Raw genomic sequence first — 26,295 nt, forward strand, 5'->3', positions numbered from 1 at the left:
GCAATACTAAGTATTGTGCAGTAATGCCTGAGAGTGGTACAAACGGCTTGCGCAACATGTTAAAGGAGGCTGCAGAGCTTTATAAATATTGATGCTCTCTCAGTATATTGCCCAATATATTGTACCATCCGAGAGTATTGCGCAATAAATCACAGTTCTACTGAGAACGAGGAAAAATCTGCAAAGAACTAAAAAAAGTAAATGTCAAAAGCTCAGGCAGTGTGCTGGAGGATATCAAAGCACCATGCGATAGCTCGAGAATTGAAACTCCTGACCAATTAAGTAATGTCAGGTACCTCGTTGACCACAATAGCAGAGGAAAATGCAGATCAGGGTGTTATGACAGTAAGCACAAATATTTTACTTGTGGGGTTTTCATAATTAACAAACAAGGTCAGTTCAACTGTCCCGTGATCATTGCTACATGTTCATTTCTTTTTCTTGCAACAGTTGTCACACCACGGATATAATATCAGGTAAGATTTCAACCAGTAACCGGTTGTTACCGTAGAGAAACACATGGGTTGGATGAAAATTAGTGGTAACACTGTTACAATTCATATCAGACTTTATTGACAGTCGTACACTGTATTACGTAGGCTCTATACAATCGCACCTCATCTCCATCACGTTCCCCCCACACAAATGGGATGCGTCGTACACTGTTAGCACGTTTATTTCTGTCGCTGTCTTACATGGACGGCCCTATGCTACGGATGGCCTTCTGTTGTGTAGTAGCACATGCCATGAGGAGGCTCCTTCATTTTGGCGAACAGGTTGTGATCGCATGGACTCATATCGGATGAGTGTTCCAGTATCTTCCACCTTCACGTAGTCATGAGATGCTGCACGGGGCTCACCGGGTGGAGTGGTGGTTTTCCATAAAGGATAATGGGATGAAGTGCCAGAAGGTGCCGTCGCTTTCTCCTTAGTGGGGGATGAAGTTGATATTGCAAGAAGTTGCAGTAGTAGCCTGCAGTGAGCGTCTACCCCATCACTTTGATACCAGAAGGTTCAGGGCGATGGTTGTGTAGGCGAGGAAAACCAGGGCGTTTCCATTCATTAGGCTGATCCTGAGTGACATTCCTGCCAACCCAAAACACTTTCACTCATCCTGCCGCTGTACGATATGGCAATGTTGCATCATCACACATCTCACGCAGTCCCTGAAAACATTGTTGTGTCACTTCAATCTTGATCCACGCACGCTCGAGAACCCTAATAGTATGTTTAGGAAAATATGAAAATATTTTCCTAAACATACTGTTAGGGCGCTCGAACTAGCCTCCCACACTTTCAGACAGTGTACACTGCAACTGAAGCAATCTCAGCCGTCGCCACTCGCTGCTCTATTTCAACTGACGTTGTGCCATGAGCTACATATAGGGTGGGGCAAATAACATTGGCCTAGAGGGGAGGATACGATTGGACGTGAACGTATAGCCACGGCCAATGACGTGCACACCTCCTGTACTCCCGCCACGTGATCCACACCTGGTCAGAGCGTAGAGGGGGCTGTGTCAGTGTGAGTGGAGCAGTACAAAGAGGACGATGTTCGTTGTAGAAAGTGACAACAAAGTCGTGGAAACGGTTTGGTCAGTTGTCTGCTGGAAGTTGAATAGTGTCAAAGTGCTAGTAAAGAGTGTCATGCAACACTTAGTCCGAAATTGGCGTCAGACAGGATCTGTTCTGAACAACTCAAGAAACATTCCGAAACGTGCCCGCTTATTAGAAACTTTGGCTGCAGTTCACCAGAAAATGCTTCAGAGTTCTACGAAATCAACCCGACGCCTGTTGCAAGAGACCAGCATATCACATCTATCGTGACGACAAATACTCCACGTGGACCTGCACATGCATCCCTACGGAGTGTCTGTTCTTCATGCGTTAACACCAGAAGATGATCCTCATCGCCTGCAGTTTTGTGAGTGTAGCTGTCCACTGAGATAACAATGAATGGCTTCGACAAGGATCTGATGGTTATGTCCGATGAAGCCTGGTTTATCCTGTGTAGTTTGAATCTCAGGTTCTGGGCAGCGAAGAATCCATGTACTTCCAGGAAACACCACCGGGTGATCACCGAGCAAAGTGGCGCAGTGGTTAGCAGACTGGACTCCCATTCGGGAGGACGACAGTTCGAACCCGCGTCCGGTCATCCTGATTTAGATTTTCCGTGATTTCCCTAAATCGCTTCAGGTAAATGCCAGGATGGTTTCTTTGAAAGGGCACGTTCGATTGACTTCCCCTTCCTTCCCTAATCCGAGCTTGATCTCCGTCTTTTATGATCTCGTTGTCGACGAGACGTTAAACACAAATCTTCCCCTCATTACATGATCAGAAGGTTGGGGTTTGGTGTGCAATGTCTGCTCGCCGCATTGTTGGTCTCATCCACTTTCATCAGACACTGACTTCGGCGCGTTACATTGCCAACATTTTGAAACCATTTGTGGCAACATTAACGGAGGAGGGAAAGACCTACAGTTACTTCCACCAGGATGAAGCAACAGCCCATACAGACGGCCGAACCATGGAGTACGTTTACACAACTTTCACGCGTGACAGATTTGTTAGCAGAGGTCAGTCTGGTCGCGGCCCTAGCTGGCCGCCCAGGTCACCTGATCTGTCAGTGTGCGATCACTTTATGTGGGGAGCCCTCACGTCAAGTGTATCGCAACAACCATGATAGTCTTCAAGAACCGCAGGAAAGCATTTCGGATCGCAGCAATTCCAGCAGTCCAGCTTCGATCCGCCTTCAGTAACTTGGTGATGAGGGCCCAAAAGTGCAAAGAAATGAACAGTGGTCACATTCAACATCTGCTATAGTCAGGTTAGTACTGTATTTCCTTTCCTCTGCTGTGTTTTTTTGTACCATGCAGCTCTGTTCTCTGGGCCACTTTTATTTGCCCCATCCTGTATAGCGTGCATGCCACTGGACGCGCATCCTTCATTCTACGGCAGTGTTGCCACGTTTATTTATTCAAAACTAGTACACAGAAAGTAGCACATGTACACGACAAAATACACAATTCACTTGTGCAATCTGTAATCGGTTGTTGTTGTGGTTTACGAATCCATGCTGCAGTGAATGAGCCAGTGGTCCATTGAAATGATTATTGGACGCGCTTCAGACTTATTTCGCCCGTTCTGCTTCATTTCAACTCAGTAGCAAAACATGCTAGTTCCACATTGTCGAGTGCCGACGCGTTCACTATGAAGGCAGAGTTCTAACTGGCGCAACCTTGGTATGAAAGTTATACAATAATGTTGTACCGTCCTTGGCCTCACCCACTTTCGTGCAATATATGGACACATTCTTATTGTGCAATAAAAATTGAGCGTGTGAGAGCCCCATAAATGTGACGCCTTATTCAAAAATTATCTTTTCCTGATAATCTACAGTGAAAATCTGACAACAAAGACATAATGCAGCCAACATTAATTATTCCAAGTAACGACTAAATTTCTATCTTATAGAACCAGCAATACACAGTTCATAGTGTCATTAACAAGCGATTGAAAATTGAAGCCAGAGTTTATCATTTTTTAATGGTTACAGACGAATAGTCAACAGTAGGTCTATATACTGAGTAAATACGTAACTCGCTAATGAACATCCTCTCATGCTTAAACAGTATCACAAAAATTGTCATTATTTGTGTGTCTTAGTATCTTATTGTCCGTAAAAAAATGGTTCAAATGGCTCTGAGCACTATGGGACTCAACTGCTGTGGTCATAAGTCCCCTAGAACTTAGAACTACTTAAACCTAACTAACCTAAGAACATCACACACATCCATGCCCGAGGCAGGATTCGAACCTGCGACCGTAGCAGTCGCGCAGTTCCGGACTGAGCGCCTGAATATTGTCCGTAAAGTCAGTTTTAATAACAAGGTGGAGTAGGTTTACAGACAAGAACATATTGTTTCAACATTAACTACGAGATGGGACTTGCAGTGGTCACACAACTTCATATACCACGTCATATTAAAACTGGAAACAATATCATCCTCCTGCATCGAACTACCGTACGCTACACAATAAAGTAAGAACTTGGTCTGCACCCCATATCATGTCAACATTTAACTCTTTTGGCTATGTTGCTGGAAATGTGTCCATTAACAGCAGTAGTCTTATTAACTGCTGACATGTGGATAACAGCGAAAGGAAACAAGCACGTGATTAGGTGGCAGTAATACCGGTGTTGCGTGCTGGGAACTGTCATGCTTGGGCTACACGTCTGCCGTCACCACTCCGCCACATGCAAGCTTCAGTCGTCCTGCTAACTGCGGAAATAGCCCAACAGTCACGGTACCGGAACGTACGCAGCCTGTGACCTAATCTCCTAATGAACAGTTTATTTGTGGGCTAATTACACTCTCAGACAAAGCCCTCTTTTCAAATCAGGTACATTAGTTAGTATGAAGGATGTGTCAGAGTCAAGATACGGACGCAAATAGCATTTGTCTGGCTTGAAAATCCTTTGATAGAACATCGTATGTTAACAAGCCTACCACAACAAAGGTCAGCATTTAATAACGATTGTGGTGTTGCTCACGCTGCTAAATACTGCATTTTCGGGCAACAACAGTCATATTATGTGGCAAGTGTCATTAGAGCACAGTTAATAAAGTCATTTTATGTAATAATGAAAAAACTAGGCACTCATCGTTTTGTGTTTCCTACGCTGGTCTCGTCGTAAAATCATGGCTCAATCGTTGAAAATCTAGGGTCTGTAACCGCGAGACCGCTACGGTCGCAGGTTCGAATCCTGTTTCGGGCATGAATGTGTGTGATGTCCTTAGGTTAGTTAGGTTTAACTAGTTCTAAGTTCTAGGGGACTAATGACCTCAGAAGTTGAGTCCCATAGTGCTCCGAGCCATTTGAACCATTTTTTGAAAATATAGGTGGTTATGATTCCAAGCTCGGATGCGAAGAGGCCTAGGTTTTATTCTTCTATATTCAAAAGTTTTGTAGATGCGCTTCACAAACCATTCTTGGAGATTAAACCTTTCAAAGTTAGCACAATGGTGATCAGCACTCCGAATTTAAGTTACACTTCCTTTTAATTGCTTTTATTGCAATATCACGTAACACAAAACATCACTGCACAATACAAAACATACTTGAAAACATCTTCCTCACAGCCACTGTTAAAGTTCATATTTTGTAAGCGGACTACGTTATGCGTCTTTCCAACACGACATCCAACACTTGACTTTCTTAAGGTCCGACTCTCTAACAACTAACTATCGCTTACGCGCCCAAAAATCACAGTTACAAGTACGTCAACGATCATAGTGACAAAAGAAAGAATGATCATAAGAATAATATCATTGCAATATAAACATATCTTTGTATCACAAATGAAATCAAATCTGAATGTTGTCTCATATATACGTTAACTACTTCTACAGAAACACAGTAGAATATTACTGGTATCGAGAGGTTCTGGTGAGCTGCCGTAATGGTTACGTAATTCAAGTACCATAACAAGCAACTGTGAGAAAAGAAACGAAACGAAACGTAACATGGCGGCGTACCCAAGTGTTTATAGAACGAGAGCCTTGCCTCACACTAGCGGCTCCGTTCACGGAAAATGTGCCATCTGACAAGCGGAATCCGGTCGGGAATGTGCTACGAGAGAATGGCTGAAGAAGTAATAAATAAAGGCACATTGCCAATATAAAGTCGCAAGGTTTTAAAAGGCGATAGCACAGAGAAAAATATAGTGGCAATAGCGAGTTCGGAATCTATGAATATGAATCATCTTGCGATTCGCGAGGTGCACACGACAAGTTTAATTTAATAAATATTGTCAAACATATGAAAAAGACCTGTTGGTGAAGGTGTCCAAGAAAATGGATAGCGTAACGTATTAGTCACTGCAGATTCTAATTAATCTATCGGATTACGCAAACGAGACGGCGCAAAATACTTAGCAGACTGGTCAAATATGGCTGTAATGAGAAAGGAAGTAACGAACGTATATCATCAAGTACTGGAATGCCAAATTGTAAGGAGTGGTGCTAGAACTTATACACTATGTTTTCATGGCGCTCCCAAAACCGGATTTCGTAAACCGATTCTATAGCACCGTTTCTGGTTGGTCATGTAAACACCCCAAAATCGATTCTGGAACTCTGTTTCTAGCTGCCGGTTTTCCACTTACAAAAATAATTTTCGCTCCCATGCAAAAGCACAACCGTCTCTTAAAAGTGCTTGGATTCTCAGGTTACCTATAGTTTACAAAATATTCGACTTACCGAAGGAGAAGCAGAAATACTGAATTGAGCATGAAACTGTCTACCACTAAAATTTAAGTGAAGAGAAATAGCGATTGTGCTCACTAATGAGAGACTGGGAAAGGCAGTCTTCCAGACGCCATATTTAACTGCGCTAGCAAATGCACTTTAGGCCTTAACATCTAAACAGGACATCCAAAAACGGTTTCCGAAATTTGGTTTTCGTCTTTCGGAAGATATGTCACAAGTAAACGTAGCAACCGTGAGTACACCCACCCCCTCCTCCATTTTCCACATAGGTAGTTGCAAGTACCGGTGAAAGTACACTAAAGTCGACAGCAGGAGGAGCAAGGTAACGCAGTGCGTGGCCTAAAGGGACGTAGAATAATACATTCAAATGGTTCAAATGGCTCTGAGCACTATGGGACTTAACTTCTGAGGTCATCAGTCCCCTAGAACTTAGAACTACTTAAACCTAACTAACCTAAGGACATCACACACATCCATGCCCGAGGCAGGATTCTAACCTGGTAATGGTCGCGCGGTTCCAGACTGTAGTGCTTAGAACCGCTCAGCCGGCCGAATAATACATTCAGGTTAAGAAAAAACAGAACTGATTGAAAGACTAGAAAGAGCACGTTGATGTTAGTTGGACATGTACACTAATATGTTCAGCAGAAATGATTAGCATTTGAACTATGTCGGCCAGCAGGTTCAAGATCAACATCGATATCTCGACGCAACACCGCCTACCGGTGAATTGTGCGTGCAGCTCTTGTTGACGCTACAAACAGAGGGTAATAGATCAGTGTGATTTAAGACGACGTGCAGGATACCTCGCAGACGTAGCTGTGAACTGTGCAGTGAAATCAGTTTGAAAGTCACCACTTTACTGGCATGAGAGAACAATCGGGGAAATTTCTGCTCGTTTGGGAAGAATTGCTTCGGCAGTTCAATGGGTGTGTACAGAATGGTTCACGGAATGCCATAGAACACGACGAGATGGGTCAGGTCGCACCACACAGACCACCTCCCGAGATAATCGACACCTCGTCCGAATGGCATTTGCAGGATTGATCTTCGTCCTCCTCGACTCCGGCGCAAAATGGAAAAGTATAGCATATCGTACACTATCAGGGACGACATTTCGTCGCCGTTTATTACGGCATGAGTTAAGTACGCATCTTCCACGTCTCTACCTACCTTTGACGAATGTGCAGAAACATGCTAGACGTCAATGGTGTATGAAACGCTGTCACTGGAGACAGGAATGGCATCAGATAGTGGTTTCGGACGAATCCAGGTTCTGTTTGTTTGCAAATGATGGCCGCATTTTGGTTCGCCGCGAACAGGGGGAGCGGCACCATAGTGAATGCGTTCGCACAAGAGATACAGCGCCAACTCTAGGCCTCATGGTGTGGGGTGCTGTTGGGTGCAACCATAAATCACAGCTGGTGTGTGCCAAGGACACTGTGACCAGTGTGACCTACGTGAATGACATCCTGCGATTCAGAGCCATACCCTTTCTGCACGACACACCAGACACCTTTTTTTCAGCAAGCCGCTACACGATCACACGTTGCTGCATGAACATGTGCCTTCTTGTTGTCACAAGATGTCAGCCTTTTGCCCTGACCCGTCAGATCACCAGACTTGTCGCCAATCGAAAATGTGTGGGATTCGGTGAGAAGACGGGTGCAACACTATGACACCATGCCAACCACCAGAGATGGACTTTGGAACCAGGCGAATGCAGCATGGAGGCTATACCATAGGAGGCCCTTAGCGTCTTATACGCGTCGGTACCATCGCGCTTGGAACAAGTTATCAGGACCCGTGGCGGACCCTGTGCCTGCTAGGCAATAGATACATGCTGAACCAAAGTGACTGAAATACTAATCATTTCTGCAGAACATATTAATGTCCAAGTCCTGTCAATATGTGCGTTCAGCCTCTAGTCGTTCAAGGTTTTCTGTTTTTCTGAAAATGAGTATACTCAGGCACAATGTTAGAGGCTAGGTGTGTCACGTGACAAATATGCGCGAGGTCCTATAAATTCAGCCCGTGGTAATAGAACTATTCAGTACTATGCAATAGGATTATTAAATACTGAATGTGCTTCGCAACTTTCGAATGCTGTATTTTAATTAACACTGAATGTAAATAATCATTTTACCTTCATTGCTAGGACGGACATAGTAAGCTTCGGCTGTTGCATTTAACTTCACATGGGAAACGTGGGAAACTGTGGGAAACGTGTATCTTGATATAAGATGTTACCACTACAACGCAGACAGTTTGTGACCGAACACACGTTAAGAGGCGTTGTTATTTCGATGCATAGAGGATTCCTCGAGGAAATTTGGATATTATGTAGACGTGAAACGTCAATATATCATTCAAAAATGTTTCAAATCGCTCTGATCACTATGGGACGCAAACTCGGTCATAAGTCCCCTAGAACTACTTAAACGTAACTAACCTAAGGACATCACACACATCCATGCCCGAGGCAGGATTCGAACCTGCGACCGTAGCAGTCGCGCGGTTCCGGACTGAAGCGCCTAGAACCGCTCGGCCACCGTGGCCGGCAATATATTATGAAGAAAAAGAAAACGCAGACAGGTTAACTGTACCTGAGGATATACTAAATGCATGAAATTTTGCTACGAAGCTCATCGACATCTATTCTGTTAGAAATATCGTCAGTGAGGAAGCAGTTTCAACACAAAGAATTGTAGTACGTGTGCACTAACTGGTGTACTAACTGTAGGCTAACAATGCCGTCAAGAAACATGTTTACTCTGGGAATTTTTCTGTCATTTACCAAAGAATGCCTGTGTGCTGGAAGGACTGAGTATTTGCGATTAGGAGGACTTCCGTGTATGTAGAAATGACGGTAATTCTCCTTCCTTTTTGTATTTATTCCTGATGACACGTAAGTCTGCTGCTTTTCAAGCTAATGAAGACCGTAATTTTTACAGTACGTATTAATGCATTATTTTTGTTAGTAACTGTGTTCTGAGATTTTTTTCAGTTGATGCCCCAACTAATGCCATACGACAAGATATTAACTAAATTAATCAACACAATACCATAACCACTTAGTGTCCCAATCTTTTTTTGGTAACTACTACTGCTTAAATCCAAAAATTTACCTGTGGACGTATGTTAACAAGAATCATAATTGTTCAACGTCTACATCTGCATGTCTGATCTGCTATTCACACTTAACTGCCTCGCAGAGCATTCATCGAACCTCTTTCAGACACTTTTTCCACCGGTTCCTCTCTCGAATAGCGCGCGGGAAAAAGAAAATTTAAATCTTTCCGTGCAATCTCTAATAATCCTTATTTTATTGCGATAATTATTTCTTCCTATGTAGGTTGGCGTCAACGTAATAGTTTCGCATTCAGAGGAGAAAGATGGTGTTCGAAATTTCGTGAACACATCTCACCGCAACGGAAAACGCCTTTGCCTTAATGATTGTCCTCCAGACTCACTTATTATATCAGTGACAATGTGGCGCCTATTTTGTGAAAATAGAAAGGGAGTCCTGTTTTGAACTTCTGCTATGTCCTCTGTCAGTTCTACAGCACAACACAGTTCCAAAAAAAGATGAACAAGTGTACTGTGCACAATTCTTATAGTAGACTTGTAGCACCTTCTGTTTTGAATATGCATATTTTGCGTTTATTTTTGGTGGATTTGGATGTTACAGTGTTCACAAAATTCCCTTGCGCGCTGTGATACTCCCTATTTGATCAGGAATATTTGTTGCTAAGAGCATATTTCCGCAACCATTTACACTTTGAGAGGGCTCCTGAACTAACTGTTCAAAATTATTTTTGGTGAAAGCATTTATTACGAGACGGACGATGTTTACGCCTACCACTGACTTTAAACATGTATTTTTGCCACATATCGAAGACATATTAAAGTCACTAACAACTACTACTGAATGAGGGAGGTACTTATTTGAAACGATACTCAAGTTTACTTTGAAATGTGCAGCAAACGGGTGTCGGAGTTTGATAAAAGAAACTAATTATTAATTGATTCTGGTTGTCAAGTATAATTTCTACCCAAACTACCTCACAGGAACTATCTACTTCAAATTCACTGCGAGATAAGCTACTACTAACCGCAAAAAGCAAACCACCGCCAACTATACTTAATCTATCGTATCTGATCACCGTTATCTCCATTGCAAAAATTTCGGGCGAACTTATCTCCAGTTGTAGTCAGTTTTCTGCACCTACAGAAATTTCAACTTCAGTGCTTCCTATTAGCGCTAGGAACTCTGCTTCTTTCCCAGCATAGCTAAGACAATTTACAACTACAATACCGATTGCTGCTGAGTCTACCGTCCTGTTTTTGACCTGCACCTTTTGGGAATGAAACCTTTCTTGTTCTTTCCCGAGAATCTCTAACATAAAGAAGCTGCATAATCCACACCACACAGCCTCCGCTACCCTTGTAGGTGCCTCCTGTATGTAAACGACTCCTGACATACTAAGCAGACCCTAAAATCCACCACCCTATGGAACAAGTCGAGAAATCTGCAACCTAAAAAGTCGCAGAACAGCCTGAGCATCTGATGCAGATTCTGCAGTAGCCTTTGTACCACAGGTCCGCAATCTGTTCTGCCGACAATGCGACAGATGCTAAACTCTGCCTTCATCTCGTCTGCAAGACTGGCAGTCTTTACTACTTCAGATAGCCAACCGAAACCAGAGAGAATCTGTTTCGGTCTAAAGCGACGCGAGTCACTGGTACCGACGTGAGCCACTACCAGCTGGCTGCACGCTGTGCTATTCATGGCTTCCAGAAGCACGCGTTCCGCATTTGAGGTGACTGCCCCGGTAGGCACACAGAGAGCAGGCTGGACTATTGCTCTCCCTTGGCACCCATATCCATCAAGGGCCCAATCACGCGCTTAAGTTGGTGTTATCTTTTTACATAGACTTTTTATATAACTTTTTTTCACGTATTTGGCCAAAACTGAGAGACGCCTCATTCCCATCCAGCAGCACTAGGATAGTGTTTCTGTAACATCACCAGGATAACTGCAACACGATTTCTACAAGCAAACACCGACGGCTTCAGAGGACATCAAGTGCCTTATGAAACGGACCTGTGCTGCGATAATTAAAGGTGAAGTTCAGAGTGCAGTGTTGTTTATCTAGTATCAATGCAAGTACTGAATGTGACAATCCTAATAATACACACAAGAATACTAAGCCTGCTGAGTTAAGTGTCTGCTGACACTTGAATAGAGGAAAATTTATTTACAAATGCTACAAATGAATGCATATTCCCAAGATTCACTCTCATATAAAGCAGACTCCAATACTGTGTATAATCCTTCGCCAGCAATGTGGAAGCAGACCCAGGTGTGTAACAGTTCTGAACTGAATGCCACCTAGAGCTGCCTTCATCTTAGGAATCCAGTAGAAATCAAAAGAGTTTAAAGGTTTAAATAAAGGGGGCGTGGGCGTGTATGTTGAATGGTGCATCATTTTTCAGCCCCATAGATCGAACAAACCAATAACAGGATGCACTGTACGTGCCCGAGTATTGTTCTGCAAAAAGATGGGTGGGTCCTGCAAAAAGTGTCGCCGCTTTGTTCTCAAAGAAGGCAGCAAGTTGTGTTCCACAAATGATCGGTAATAAAGACCACTGACGGTCTGTCCATGAGGAGCGATATGTGTTAGCGTGACCCTGTAACAGTCGTACAAGAAAATCAACTTAAGATTCACATTGCCGGGATTCGTCGAAAAAATTAATTTGTGTACTAGTTTTGTTGCTACGTTCTGTCGCTCGTATCTTATCACTCATTTGTTCCACAAACTTTTAATTTAAAACGCCCTTGATAGAAATATTTTTCCGTACGCTTTTTAGCCTACAAGTCCATTTCAGGACGACAGAAGTTGCAAGGTTTTGGAAAAGTTGATGGGTCCTTGTCTTATTCATAATGTCACGGGCCGGTCGCGGTGGTCTCGCGGTTCTAGGCGCTCAGTCCGGAACCGCGCGACTGTTACGGTCGCAGGTTCGAATCCTGCCTCGGGCATGGATGTGTGTGATGTCCTTAGGTTAGTTAGGTTTAAGTAGTTCTAAGTTCTAGGGGACTGATGACCACAGATGTTAAGTCCCATAGTGCTCAGAGCCATTTGAACCATAATGTCACGGAATTTTTGTGTAAAACATATTTATCCATATCGTCAATGGAATTTTATTGTAATCAATTATTCTTCGTCTTTGAAAAATACTTGAATCCTACTGCCTCCTCCTAAATCTTTCTCGTGATCAGAATGTAAATATATGTAGGGCTGATACTTACGTTTTTTGCCATGCAGTATTGGCAGCAGTATGTAATGTGTGGCAGGAACACAAGGGGCTGTAACAGTAACTGGTAGCTAGGATCCTGTGAGACCGCCAATCATACCACGTGATTCGTACTACTGAGTTGAATAAATATATTCCTGGCGTAAAAGGGTGTTACAGTCGGAGAAACAGTTGCCGTACTCCGAAACAACAAAGCGTATTGCGTGAAATGGCATATAGCCGAAATCACCAATTGGCTTGTTCAGTACAGTAGCTACGCAACAGATCATACTGCCACGGCAAACATCATTCATAAAAATTATTCTAAAAAATTGAGGTAAATTTCATAGCGTTACCAACGCAAATATTGCACCTGTCCGCGCAGAGGTTTTTCGCGATCTTTTTCTACGTTTTCAGTATTAGGTAACAAAATTCACTACTGATAACTACAATGTGACTTCCTTGACACGTGACCACGTTAGTTTCAGCTTCAGCCGAAAGTACGTATTATTCTTCAGTGTAAAATGTAGAAGGTATCTTTATATGGCAAGAAAGAGGAACTACAGGCGATGGACAACAGTGTGGAAACAACAAAAACACAAACTTTGTCATTCAAAACATTCCAAAACATAACTGTCGGGGCCAGTGGAGTACCAACATGCCGCTGCCAAAATCATCACCGAATCGCCGTCATGCTTCACTCTTGGGGCGTAAACTGGGTTATAAATTTGAAACAGAGTGCAGTAAGACTCATCCAATCAAATGGTTTTCTTGAATTTGTCCATAGTCATGTTTTATGGACCAGGTGTCACGTATTGCTGTTACAGAAATTTGCATCACTGATGTATCGTTTTGAAAGTTCAGCGAGCCCTGCAATTCGCCGTGTATGGGGCTACGTTCGTGTTGTTTTGGTGATGACAGGGCTCCCGAGTGCAACATTCAGTTCTACAGTGATTTCTACAGATGACGTCCTCTAATTTTTCCTCAAAGTCCTCTTAAATGACCGCGTTGTCACTTAGCGGATGACGTTTTTCCGCTTTCCCTGTATTCGGTATAAATCGTTGATGCGGTGCCTCTGGAAACAACGAACACTTCGTCTTCTTTGGTTTCGGAAGCATACGGGCAGCAAGAATTTTCCGAAGTTCGAATCCGACGTAATGCACTCAAAACTACACAGAACACGGATGCCAACACGAGTGTCACTTGCAACCTATTGAGGACATTACACTGGTGTTGTTCGTGCTCAAATACAATAGCGCAACGTGCAGGCTTGGCTCGCAATCTGCATTTATGCTCAAGAATGTCTTTCTCGCTATGTTTCCACATTGTTGTCGAACCGCTGCACGTTGCCCTTTGAGTAATATACGACTACTTTCTCGTATCGTGGTTGCCTTGGTTTTTGAATATAGCACATAAAGTTTCACATTGTTCAACACGTCACGGAATTTATTGTGTACGTTTTCTGTTGGGACTGATCGAATATCACAGCATAGATGTTCATCATCCTGAGCGCCACAAACAACAAATGCGGTACATCCTGCTATGGCATAGCCGACTAAACCTACCTTCGCTAGCTCTATCAAGATATTAACTTGAACATGGAAAGTGTTGGTAGACGACTAATAGCGATATTATGACAATTCTGCTGTAATGGGACACTCCCTACAACATTACCTTTTTCTGTAGAATAACCTTATCACAAGTAAAAACTAAATTCATGTCTAACAAATACTAGGGAATCAAATAATTGCACACAATTATTGGATGTATCGAAAGGGTCAAACACTTTAAATATTTGGGAGAAACAATAACGGATACTGGCATATAAATAGAAGCTGTCAAACTTCGAGTAGCTAAACTTAGGAGGGCATACATTTTAACACAGAAGTTGTAGAACAAAAATGCTTATCTCGAAATGCAAAGTTATTACACTACAGTACAGTGACGTGAACATAATTTCAATATGCAGCAGAAACACTGTCTCTCAAGAACAAAGGAGTAATAGATGGGCTCGAGAAGAAGGTTCAAAAATGGCTCTGAGCACTATGGGACGTAACATCTGAGGTCATCAGTCCCCTAGAACCTAGAACTACGTAAACCTAACTAACCTAAGGACATCACACACATCCATGCCCGAGGCAGGATTCGAACCTGCGACCGTAGCGGTCGCGCGGTTCCAAACTGAAGGGCCTAGAACCGCTCGGCCACACCGACGGCTCGAGAAGAAGGAAAGAGTAATTCTGCGGAAGATTCTTGGTGGACACAAAAAATTGGTGGAAAATGAGTAAAGATCAGTAATGACAAGATCTGTTAAGATTTATTAAACCAGTCACAACGGCAATGAGAAAGAGAAGGCTGATGTTCTTTGGTCATTTGGTAAGAATGGATGATGGCAGATTAACGAAGAAAATCTTCAATATAATTCGTCAGAGGAAAATACCCAACTCTTGGTTGCAAGGAATACAGGAAGACCTTGGTGAACTTGGACTTACAGAAATGGACGCAATGAATAGGGGCAAGTACAGGAAGGCAATAACTGAATTCGAGGTTTTTCAGGAGGTTCCAAAACTGAAGACCTGGAGGAAACTAGCAGCTGAACATCTGGCAGATATGTAAAAATAAATTAATTTGTTAGTACTTAGTACGTTCTTCTTGTAGAGATATTTGAAATTACGAAATATCTGGCATACTTAAAATTCATATTATTAATTGTAAAATCTAACGCTAATTATTAAATTTCTGGTTCATTTATAAAATAATGTTATAACTTGGCGATGGTTCTTCTTTTGTCAAGAAAGTATGTAAACTCTTTCGCTTTGTAAACTCTTTGTAATATTGTGAGTACTGCAGAATGTAGGAAAGTGGCAATGCCTCTGATGGTATCAGACGTGTTTTTCATTGGTCAAAACGTTCAAATGTGTGTGAATTCGTAAGGGGCCAAGCTGCTGAGGTCATCGGTCCCTAGACCTACACACTACTTAAACTAACTTATGCTAGGAACAAAACTCACAACCATGCCCGAGGGGGACTCGAACCCCCGGCGGGAGGAGCCGCGCAGTCCGTGACATGGCCCCATAGACCGCGCGGCATTGTGTCACAAATAATGTAACGTGTGGTGTGATAGAAGTGGAAATTGTAAAGACGGTGTGATATTGAAAAATGTGACCAAGAATAATATTCAAGAATAATAAACGCAAATTTCCATCAGTTATTTAGTCATCAGGAACCCACAAATCAAAATTTCAGCCGCAAGAATGCAACGCTAGACACAATAACTGCAGCCAACAACATGAAGAGAAAATGAAGATAAGTAAAAAAGTTTTCCTTTTGCATATCTTATGCCTCTCAAAGCTTTTGAAAATAAGGAAGAGACTATACAATGGTGATGTGTGGGATGGTATGATTGTAATACCCACGTTAAAAGTTTGCTGCACGTAAAGCGTGGCTACACGCCATCAAGTAGATGATGGTAATTCAGTGATCTCAGAATGTACATTACCAGTATGCAATGTTTGTAGCTAACTGAATTTAGATAGGCTACCAATCCCCTAAAGAAGCACACACAGTCACCTAAGTAAGCAATTGATCATGCAGAACTCGATTAGTCGCAGGCTTCCCTCATAAGAAAAACACAGAGTTCACCTGTGCGGACACGGAAATAATTGAAGAGTATGTGTTGCCACAGTACACGATGTTCAGAAGCGCACCATCAACTCTGATGTAAAGTATCAGATGTCCTTGACGAAAGACAATAAACTGAGAATAAGGGGACTTTAAAATGGGGGCTCATTATTTTTAGAACTCCATTCGAAAACTGTCACTGTTAGTATCATGCCATCTGTCGCTAACAACTTCTGCCCTCATAATTTCAGTTCATGACAGATTCAGAGGTAATGCTTCTGCAGTGGTGGTAGTGTCCATCGATAGACCACAGCTGATTACTACCATTATAGCGAATCCTTATTGATAGGAATCTAGAGCAAATGGTATCCAGGGTGGTCAGAAACAGTCTGGAAAGCTTGTAAGGGTGTTGTAGGACAGTTTGTGCTAAGAAATAACTGTTAATAAAAAAAAATATGTTCTGCTATTTCCGAGTTAATTAGCACTGAATTCAACCAATCAGACCGTTGCGCGCACTAATTCATGCTGCTCGCCGGAGACAGTGTCGCCAAACGTGTTCATCGTTTGGTTTCCTAAATATGAACAAGAGAGCGAAACAAAAATTCGATGCGGTACGGTAGTAAGGATGAAGCCCGAGCCAAAGACTGAGAAGCCTTTACGCCATCATCTTTACTATGAGAAGAACTGACGCTAATTGTATATGGTGGGTCACTTGAAATTGCGCCCGCAATGGCCTCATTGGTGTTGTGTACATAGTTCCTCACAGTCAGCGCGTACACAACTATCCCACTAGAGCGCGCCCCCGCCTAGCACAACAGCGCAGGCTCCGCGCTCGTCCGTCTCCGCACTACGAGATGGCGCTGCCGTAGAGACTGACCAAATTTTGCTTCCACCGATCTGCGTATTAATATGTAATGAAGCCAATGGGAATGCTGCTTACGTAGAACCTTTTCTCCTCGCGGATCACACTCGGGCAGTGACACATGAACGCGCAAGGTATTATGACGAGTACACAGACCTCCGATTAGTCCGTCTGCGTTTGTCTGCACCAGTCTGCATTTGTCTGCACCAGTCTGTACCAGTCTAGATTTATGTGTGCCAGTCTATAGTCAAGTTTCAGTCTGCGCGTAATAAGATTACCATATTCCTGTGCATAGCCATGAAGATAAATGTATAGACACTTCTGTCAAGTATCAGAGATATATGTGAGAGTAAGATTAACGTACCAATACCAAAGGAACTTCAGATGGTCAATTGTAAATACCATCCTGAACCAAGTTAAGTAATTTTTATGCTTGTTATTATTTTAATAAATGACTGTGAAAATTAATCTAGTTCTGTTTAAAGTTGGTCACCGTCAATCTGCTACTCTAAGCGTGCAAGTGGCATTTATATCGTCTGATCTAACGGCAGAAGATAAACACGCCACGATAAGTCCACGAGACATATTGCTGACACTCGTCTACTTCGTTAGAGCGACTAGTCAAATAATCTGATGGTGTGTGTACTGAAGGTCCTACAGTACGCTCACCACAACTGGCTAACTTCAATTCTAATTACCTCGGAAATGTCGAAACCTACCGAAATTTTTTCATAATAGTTATTTTTCAGCACAACCTGCCATGCAACACTTTTACAAGCTTTCCAGACTTTTGTATCCCGGCTGGATTGGCGGTGCGTGTGTCTGCTCCTGTGGACTGCTTCTGTAATATAGGCCGAGAGTGAAGGAAGCGAGTAGGAGCAAAACACAAGTAAATATCAAATGCATACATAACTTTGGCTAGGATGAGCACGTAGGTGTGAAGCCGTAGTCCATGTCTAATCCTGTGAGGTTAGGATGACTGTTCTGTATAATCTCAAAACTAACAAACACTCGTTGCTGTCCAAACATTAACTGAACGTAACTAATACAAAGTCTCAATAGCAAGCTAGCCCACTCGTTAGTAGAAGTGATCTTTCCAGGCCGTCTGCTCTTGATGAAATCGGCCGAAATCCAGACGGCACTCCCTGAGCTCCACAGCCTCGGCCCAGACGGCACTGTTGTCGGCGTAGTTAGTCTTCTCTCGTAATGCCAACTTCCGAGAGCGCGCACCTACGTTGTGGCATCGTAACTATCGACGCCACACAGACTATTTCTGAGAACCCTGTATATCATATTTTATCTTAGGACAACGAGAAGAATCCCAGGCGTGACGTATTAATAAAGTTTCGTTTTTGTGTTACTGGTGTATGTCGCACAGTGGCACAAGCCTTTTTAAGGTATTCCTGCTGTGTGTGTTTCACTGAAATTGATAAACTGAAAGACAGCGCTATCTAAAAAATCATTGTTTTGGACAGTTTATCGCTTGTAGAAAAACATGTACAGGGAGGTGAAATTAGTAGGAACTTTTTTAAAATGTGACCGTAACTCTTTTGTAGAGGATCCACATGAACGATTCCTCGAAACTGCAACCACAAATTAAAAACGTCGAGGTACTGCAAAATACGCTTTATGAGCGGCGCCTCAATACAGCAACTGTGAGTTAAAAACTTGGGAAATGCGGATATTGCAGTGCAATGCACTGTACCTGGACGACTGGTGATTAAAATATTATGAAATACCAGACGCCTAGGCGTAATGAAAGTAAGAATGTGGGACGTTTCATGCGACGAGTTAACTGTCAAATAGCTCGTGCAATATACGTACTGCTGTTGTTGAATGCTGAACGGTAACAGTTGGGAAACCGCATTTCTCAGTAATCTTTGGGCAGTTTTAAAGAGAATCCCAATTCTTTTCTTGCACCAATTGTCACTGTGGATGAGACATGCGTCGAACATTTAGTTCCAGAAAGGAAACATTAATGAAGACAATGAATGCAAGCCGGTGGACATGCGCCGAAGAAAGGTGAAGCCAATTTCATCAACTTCAAAGAAAATGTGGATTTAGTTAGACCTGTCTTAAACGTTTTTCAATGGTGTGGCTGTTTTAGTTTTGATTTAAACTTGATGGATTTTTCTGAGTTTGAGGTGATTCACATTTCTTTGCTGAGAATTCTGAGATCTAATCCTACATTTAGCTTCTACGTGTTTCAGAGAGACAGCAGTTACAGAAACATGGTTCCTTACGTTTTACTTTTTATTCGTCGGCAACAAAGTCATTACAAATGATTTAACGTAATCTAATGAAGGAAAAACTGATGCTCCTTGCGAGTCGTATCAATCATCTTATAGAGTTTGTTACTGTTGTCAGACATTTATTTCTAATGCAAAAAGTAAGACACTCTGCTTTCGCAGTCTTAAGTCGAAACGTGCTACAAAAGAATTAGGGCTACATTGTTTTGGTCGTTTGCCATACTCCGTTGAGCACTAATTGAGGACTGGATATGTTACCAAATTATACTTTTATCTTCCACAAATTAAGTACACAACAAAACATCATTACATCCATTGTTTACATAAAACAACTGAAATGTCCGACAGGTGACGAAAAAAAGTTGAAACAATCATTCATCCTGTGATACTGGGCGCTTTTCAATGGACTTCGAGAGGTTGAGTAACGTGTATGCCCTCCGTGAGCGTTTGTCGCTGCCTAATACCTACGTGGCATACACCGTAGAAGTCTACGGAGATCACCCTGTGGTATCCGTTCCCATTCCTCATTGAGAGCCTGTGAGAGTTCTTGGAGATTCCTTGGTTGAACAGGACGACCACAACGCGTCTATCCGACATCTTCAACATATGCACAATGGGGTTTAGATCGGGGCTCATTGCCGGCCACTCCATTCCTTCAATGTCCGGGAGTCGAAGACATCCCTGCTGAAACCTGCCATACAAGCCCTTGCATCAGAAGGAATGAACGGTCGCCACCGTGCGACGGGTCAGGCTCTTATCGCGCAGTTTCCTTTCCCTGAAAGAAAATCCACCTACCTCGTTTCTTAGGTAGTTGCTGCACTCGCCTCTCCTGATAGCAGCTACTGGAAAAATTGCAGAAAAGCAGTGTTGAAGAAACTGCAATTTAATAGCCGCTCACCGGAGGCCGCGATACATGTTTGCTGAAATACAATCTATGAGCAATCTTCCTAAATAAATTGAGTTATTGGAATGGTAGTAATTGTTTACTCAAACGAGAACGCGAAGTTGGTAATTCTATTTAAGCTCTTTATTGTCTTTAAGCCTGATCATCAGCCCGCTAATCTACGTTTGAAGAAAGTTCAGTTCACAATTCTATCCACACTCAAACCCCGCCAGAATTAGCTTTCAAAGTTACGGAATTTACTTAACTGCAACACAGACGATTTTCTAACATACACGTTTGCAGTCGATGTTCAATAATAGTTCGTTTTTTAACGTTAATGCTCGCCATAAGCACTTAGTAAAAGTTTACGAAGTACCGCCACGCTTTTAATTATTAAAGTTACTCGCGTCTTTCGCGGAACGAAAAGTCACAACTCGCTCAAACTCACACTACGCGTTACTGGACTCTTCCAGTCTCAAATCGCACAGTACCGAACCGATGAAGCCGTTTTATGACTTCATTTTACACATTATTCGCGAGGACACATCAAGCATGTCTCTTCTCGATCACAGTTCCTTCGCGACTCCTCATCCACTCGCGACTCACTCTCCTAGTCTGCTAACCGTCCTCGCATCTCATTGGCTCACACATCACACAGCCAATCAGAATTAACTCTTTGGGTGCGCCTCGCGCCAAAATCTAGCACGCACCAGTCATGACTTCTGAATCATTTACGTCATGATTTCTTGTTACACAAAATTTACTGTATAATTTAACAAACCGAAAGGAAAACTAGACTTTGCTTTATTTCCAGAAATTATTTAAATACTCGCGAACGTTCTGGCTGCTTGTACAATACCATACACTCTTGGACATCCGACATTCACTAAGATGGGGAACCACTGGCGACTCTGTTCCCACGGTTACATCGTCTGAACACTTGCGAGTTCCAACCTAGATTTTATACACTTGCAAAGAATGGCGAATGTCCCTCTTTCATTCACTCAGGCACACTCATTCACTCTCACCTACTCATATAAAATAACTGTTCACAAAAATTCAAAACATTTATGGTTTTAACAAAGTTATAGGTGAATTTCTAAAAGTAAAATTCTCAAAATAAATACAAAAGCACGGAAGGTGATTTTGTTTCATAGTTGGATGGTCACTGAAGGTGATCTATACATAATGGTATTTATTTAGACTCGAAAATTGTAGAAATTTGCGTTTTCTGTAGGATTTTTCTAATTTCCAAAATATGCAGGTTTCAAAGCTCAAATTTGGATGACTTATTTTTATTCATAACAGAAACTAGTATATTAACTTTTAATTTCCTCAGGTTCCTCAGTTAGAAGTTATTAAAGATGAAAGTTCCACGTTATACACGCGGCTAGTTAGCGCACAGGTCTTACATTCTCACGGTACAGACATGCCATATGGTCGTGACGTCAGACGAACGGACACCGGTAATCTGCCCGCTACAGCACATATGCTAATCTGATGGCTACTTTACAGTCTGTCTACATTTCACAGTAAATATTTGATAGAAAACTGTGCGCTCGCACTAGTTGCGACGCCACACACCTCCTGAGGAAACTAAATTTTTTCATTCATGACAAACTTTTAGTTTTCTAAAAAAATTTCTATTAAAGATTTACTCAAACAGCTATTTAACATTTATAGTTCCTGTACATCAATCATCCACTTATACCTAGGGCTGACGACCTACAAAACATCTTATATCTAAACATGCACTTTTATCATCATTCAAAAAAAAATTTTTCAGATTACAAAAATCTATTTACAAATTCCTGAAAGAGAAAACAAACCTAAATACTATCTTGATGTACGTCACACGCACACTAACACTACTATCGCTATGGTGAGCGTCACTTTTTTACCACTTACACTTAAGATTTTGATAGCACTCGTAGTTCGACCGGGTCCTGCTTGGGAGGTCCATTTCAAGTCTCGTGCTACCACCTCTGTTTACTTCGGCGCACCTGAAACATCAGCTGGCCTCAGTTCCCTTTCTAACTGCTACGTCTTAACCTACAGCAGCGATAAATGGCGCTATCTGCTTGACTCTAAAGTCTCATATTTTTGATAAAATTTACTTTACAGTATGTACAATTTTCAATTTTTTTTTTTTTTTTTAAGTGAAAAGTGAATTGACTTTCCTAATGCAGTACCGAAGTGGCACATTTACTCTTTAATTACTTCTTCATCTCATAATCAAACAAGTTATGGTTACATAAGAAATACTAAGAAAAACAATTCCTACAAATAGTTCACAAATACATAATAAATCTCCGCCAGCACTGGTGACTCTCCAGTTCCTGTACAATACACAACAATATAAAATATACACAAAATTATCAATATTACAATTCTGTCTCCAGGCAATCTCCTGTAGTCCTGTATCATAAATTAAACACTGAAAAATACATATTTACTTATTCATTTATCAACACTACAATCCTTATACTAATCTCTACGACAAACTTGGGGAGCTTTGTGTGTCTCTGGTCAAAAATGGAATCGATGTCATGGGTACTTTCCTCATCTCACATATCTGGAGTTACTTCAATTTCTTGTCAACATCAGGTTTTCTCTAGTCACATTCGGGTTTAATTTACGACTCTCATACTCATACTTCACACACTCAGGTTAGTATTTGTTAAAGCGTTTCCTACTAATCTGCGAAACCTCGTTACCCATACTTTCTAACATACATCCACCTCCTGAGTTACCAACGTCGCCTCAGCTCTGTTTACATTCGTAGCCTCACTTCCTTTTGTTTACAAACATCTCCTCTGTTTACCAACAAACGCCACCTCTGGTTACCAACATTAAGCTTTTTATTTACTCACCTTCGTAGCCTCACTTTTTCCTAATATCGAGCTAGCCAAACACTATGCTCATTCTTTCTCCTTTTCTCACATATTTCTCTTCATTTGACAGTCAGTCCTGCTGCACTGTCCCTTTAACTTAACTTCCTTTACCCCTTTGACAGTCAACCTTGTTGCACTGTACCTTTACTCATTTTACCACTAAATCACCTCCTGAGGCTCTGACTTCATTGAACAGACAGTTTTGCTGTACTGCTCCATTTCCTTTCCTAAACATTAGCTTAATGCTACGTCTTAACATATCGTTCTGTTACTTAACAAACAGCTTCAATGTTCGTCACCATATTTTCTGAGGCTCTTACATTTCTTAGTTATTTTACCTTTCTAAGGGCATTACTCACACCTTAGGCCAAACATTTACTTTACTGAGACTTATTACTTATCTGAGGTATCTTAATCCCTTTTGATTTTCTCTTACACTCATTCCTTACGCTTAACCTATACTGCACTGAGGCTCTTTCCTACTCATTACTTAAACACTTTATCACTTAAAAACTACGATAGAGAAGAAGGAAAGACGATAGAATTTTAGTTCTGAATGAAAGAAGAGGTAGGTTGACAATACGGAAAAGAAAGTGGAAGAAATATTGTCAAACGACTCGAGACCTAGTGCTCGTCACGCACTTAGCTCTGCAAAGAGTGCAAAGCTCTCTGAGGTATCTACTCACTCCTGGCCACGTCTCTCTTTTGAACATATCTTTTCAAATCCACAATGTTCCTAAGCCCTAACACCTTATGTGATTTCACAAACTCCAGTCTATAAGCATTTGGGTGAGGCTTCTCTACGATTCTAAATGGGCCCACGTACTCATCGGTAAACTTCTTTGTTTCTGACGTAAGTTTCTTAGATCTTTCCCTAGTTTTCACTAGCACTAGATCCCCTACCTGAAAACTAGTGGGATCAGCTCTTGCGTCATGCCTTCTCTTTCTTTCCAGGGCCTTCTTTCTTATATTAATACGTGCCAGTCTCTCCTTCTCTTCGATGGCTATGTCTGTGAGATTTGGAAACTCGACCAGGTCGAATAAAATATTATTCGGCCTAATGTCACACATTAGCTCTACTGGTGCATATCCTGTGGCTTCATGCTTCAGATGGTTTATTACTTCTTCGAAGTATTCAATATAATTGGCCCAAGCGGAGTGTTTTTTATGACAATATGTTCTACACAATCTGTTTAACTCCTTCATAATTCGCTCACACATGTTCCCTTGAGGAAAGTACGCGGAGATTTTTATGTGATCGATACCTCTCTGTTGTAAACATTCACTAAATTTCTTAGAGATAAACTGGGGCCCATTGTCTGACAATATTGCCTTTGGCACTCCTATCTTCCCAAAATAGTCCTTCTCCAACTTATTCACTAATACTTTAGAGTTGGCTTTCTTAATTGGGTAAAATTTTACGTACTTAGTAAACCCATCCACCATCACAAACACATATTCACATCCCCCTCTAGACACTGGTAGTGGACCAAATAAATCTACAGCTACTAAATCCAGCCGATTTTGTGGTTCTACTGAATACATCTGTCCTTGGATAGTTCTATTGTTGGCCCTAACTTTCTGGCAACGATCACAGGATTCTAATCGCTGTTGCACCCTTCTCCACATATTATCAAAAATTACCACTTCACTTAACTTAGCTATACATTTACGAGCGCCATAATGCCCATACTTACAATGTACGTAGTCTATAAGTGCATCTACATGTTGCTCCGGAAAACATATTTTCCAATTCTCCTCACTGTCTTTCCTGCGCCTAAATAAGACATCTTTATGCACTTTATAGTAGACCAGTAATTTTGGGTAGTCTGGATGACCTAATCTACTCTTTACTAATTTAATGTTGTCATCCTGGCTCTGTTCCCTCCGTAGGTTCTTACAAATGCGCTTAATTAAGCCATCGTCCTGGAGCTGCATGATGGCCAACATTACTTCATTATTATCGGTATTTCTTAAAGATTTCCCTTCTTGTCCTGTATCTTTCACACTTCTTGATAAGGCGTCCGCCACGATGTTCTCGGAACCCTTAATGTATATCATCTTATAATTAAATTGCTGTAAATACAGGGACCACCTTCTTAATCTAGCATGTTTTAGCTGACATGAGTCTAAATATGTAAGGGCACTATGGTCTGTGTAGATCCAAATTTCATGTCCTAAAAGGTACTTTTCAAATTTTTGCAGGCCGAAAATAACAGCTAATGCTTCAAGTTCAGATATACTATAATTTTTCTCGGATTGTTGCAATGACCTGCTCGCAAAGGCTATGGTCTTGTGGACTTCCTCTTCTCCTTCTTTTTCCAACTGAAATAGTTCAACTCCTAACCCGTAACCACAAGCATCAGATCCCAGACAAAATGGTTTCGAAAAATCGGGATGGTTCAAAATCTTACTATTAATAAGAGCTTCTTTCAATTCTTCAAACGCCTTCTGACACTCAGAAGTCCATTTATAAACTACATTTTTCTTTAAGAGTTCTCGCAGGCACGGTGCATTGAATAATTGTCCAGACACAAATTTTCTATAAAACCCAAACAAACCAAACATCCCCTTTAATGCTTTACGTGTTGTAGGTGCAGCATAATCCCTTATTGCTCTAATCTTTTCTGGATCCGGCATGATACCATCGCCACTCACTATGTGCCCCAAGAATTTAATTTCTTTCTTCACAAATTCAGTTTTGTCTAGCTTCAATTTCATACCCCCCAATTTTATGGCCCTCAATACTTCATCCAATAACATAGTGTTCCTCCCACGTTGGTGTCGATATCAAAACGTCGTCTACATACACTGTAATTCTTCTTAGTAGATGGTCCCCTAATACCTGCGACATAGCTCTTACAAAGGCACATACACTTATATTTAAACCAAACGGCACCACCTTATACTGATAACATCTACCTTCGAATAAGAATGCCGTGTACTTTCTTGATTCCTTTGCTAACGGTAGGTTCCAATATCCACAGGTCACATCCATGGATGTAAAGAACTTAGCACCTTTAAACTTTTGTAGCAGTTCTTCAATATTCTCCGGACGGTCACTCTCAGGTAGTACTATTTTGTTTAATGCTCGAGCATCCAACACTAGTCTAATTGAGCCATCCTTCTTAGGAACTATGACTAGCGGGTTATTGTACACACTAACAGCCCTTTCAATAATTCCCCACTCTAACATATTTTGAATTAAGTCACGTAC

This window comes from Schistocerca gregaria, chromosome X (assembly GCF_023897955.1).
Source record: "Schistocerca gregaria isolate iqSchGreg1 chromosome X, iqSchGreg1.2, whole genome shotgun sequence".
NCBI lineage: Eukaryota > Metazoa > Arthropoda > Insecta > Orthoptera > Acrididae > Schistocerca > Schistocerca gregaria.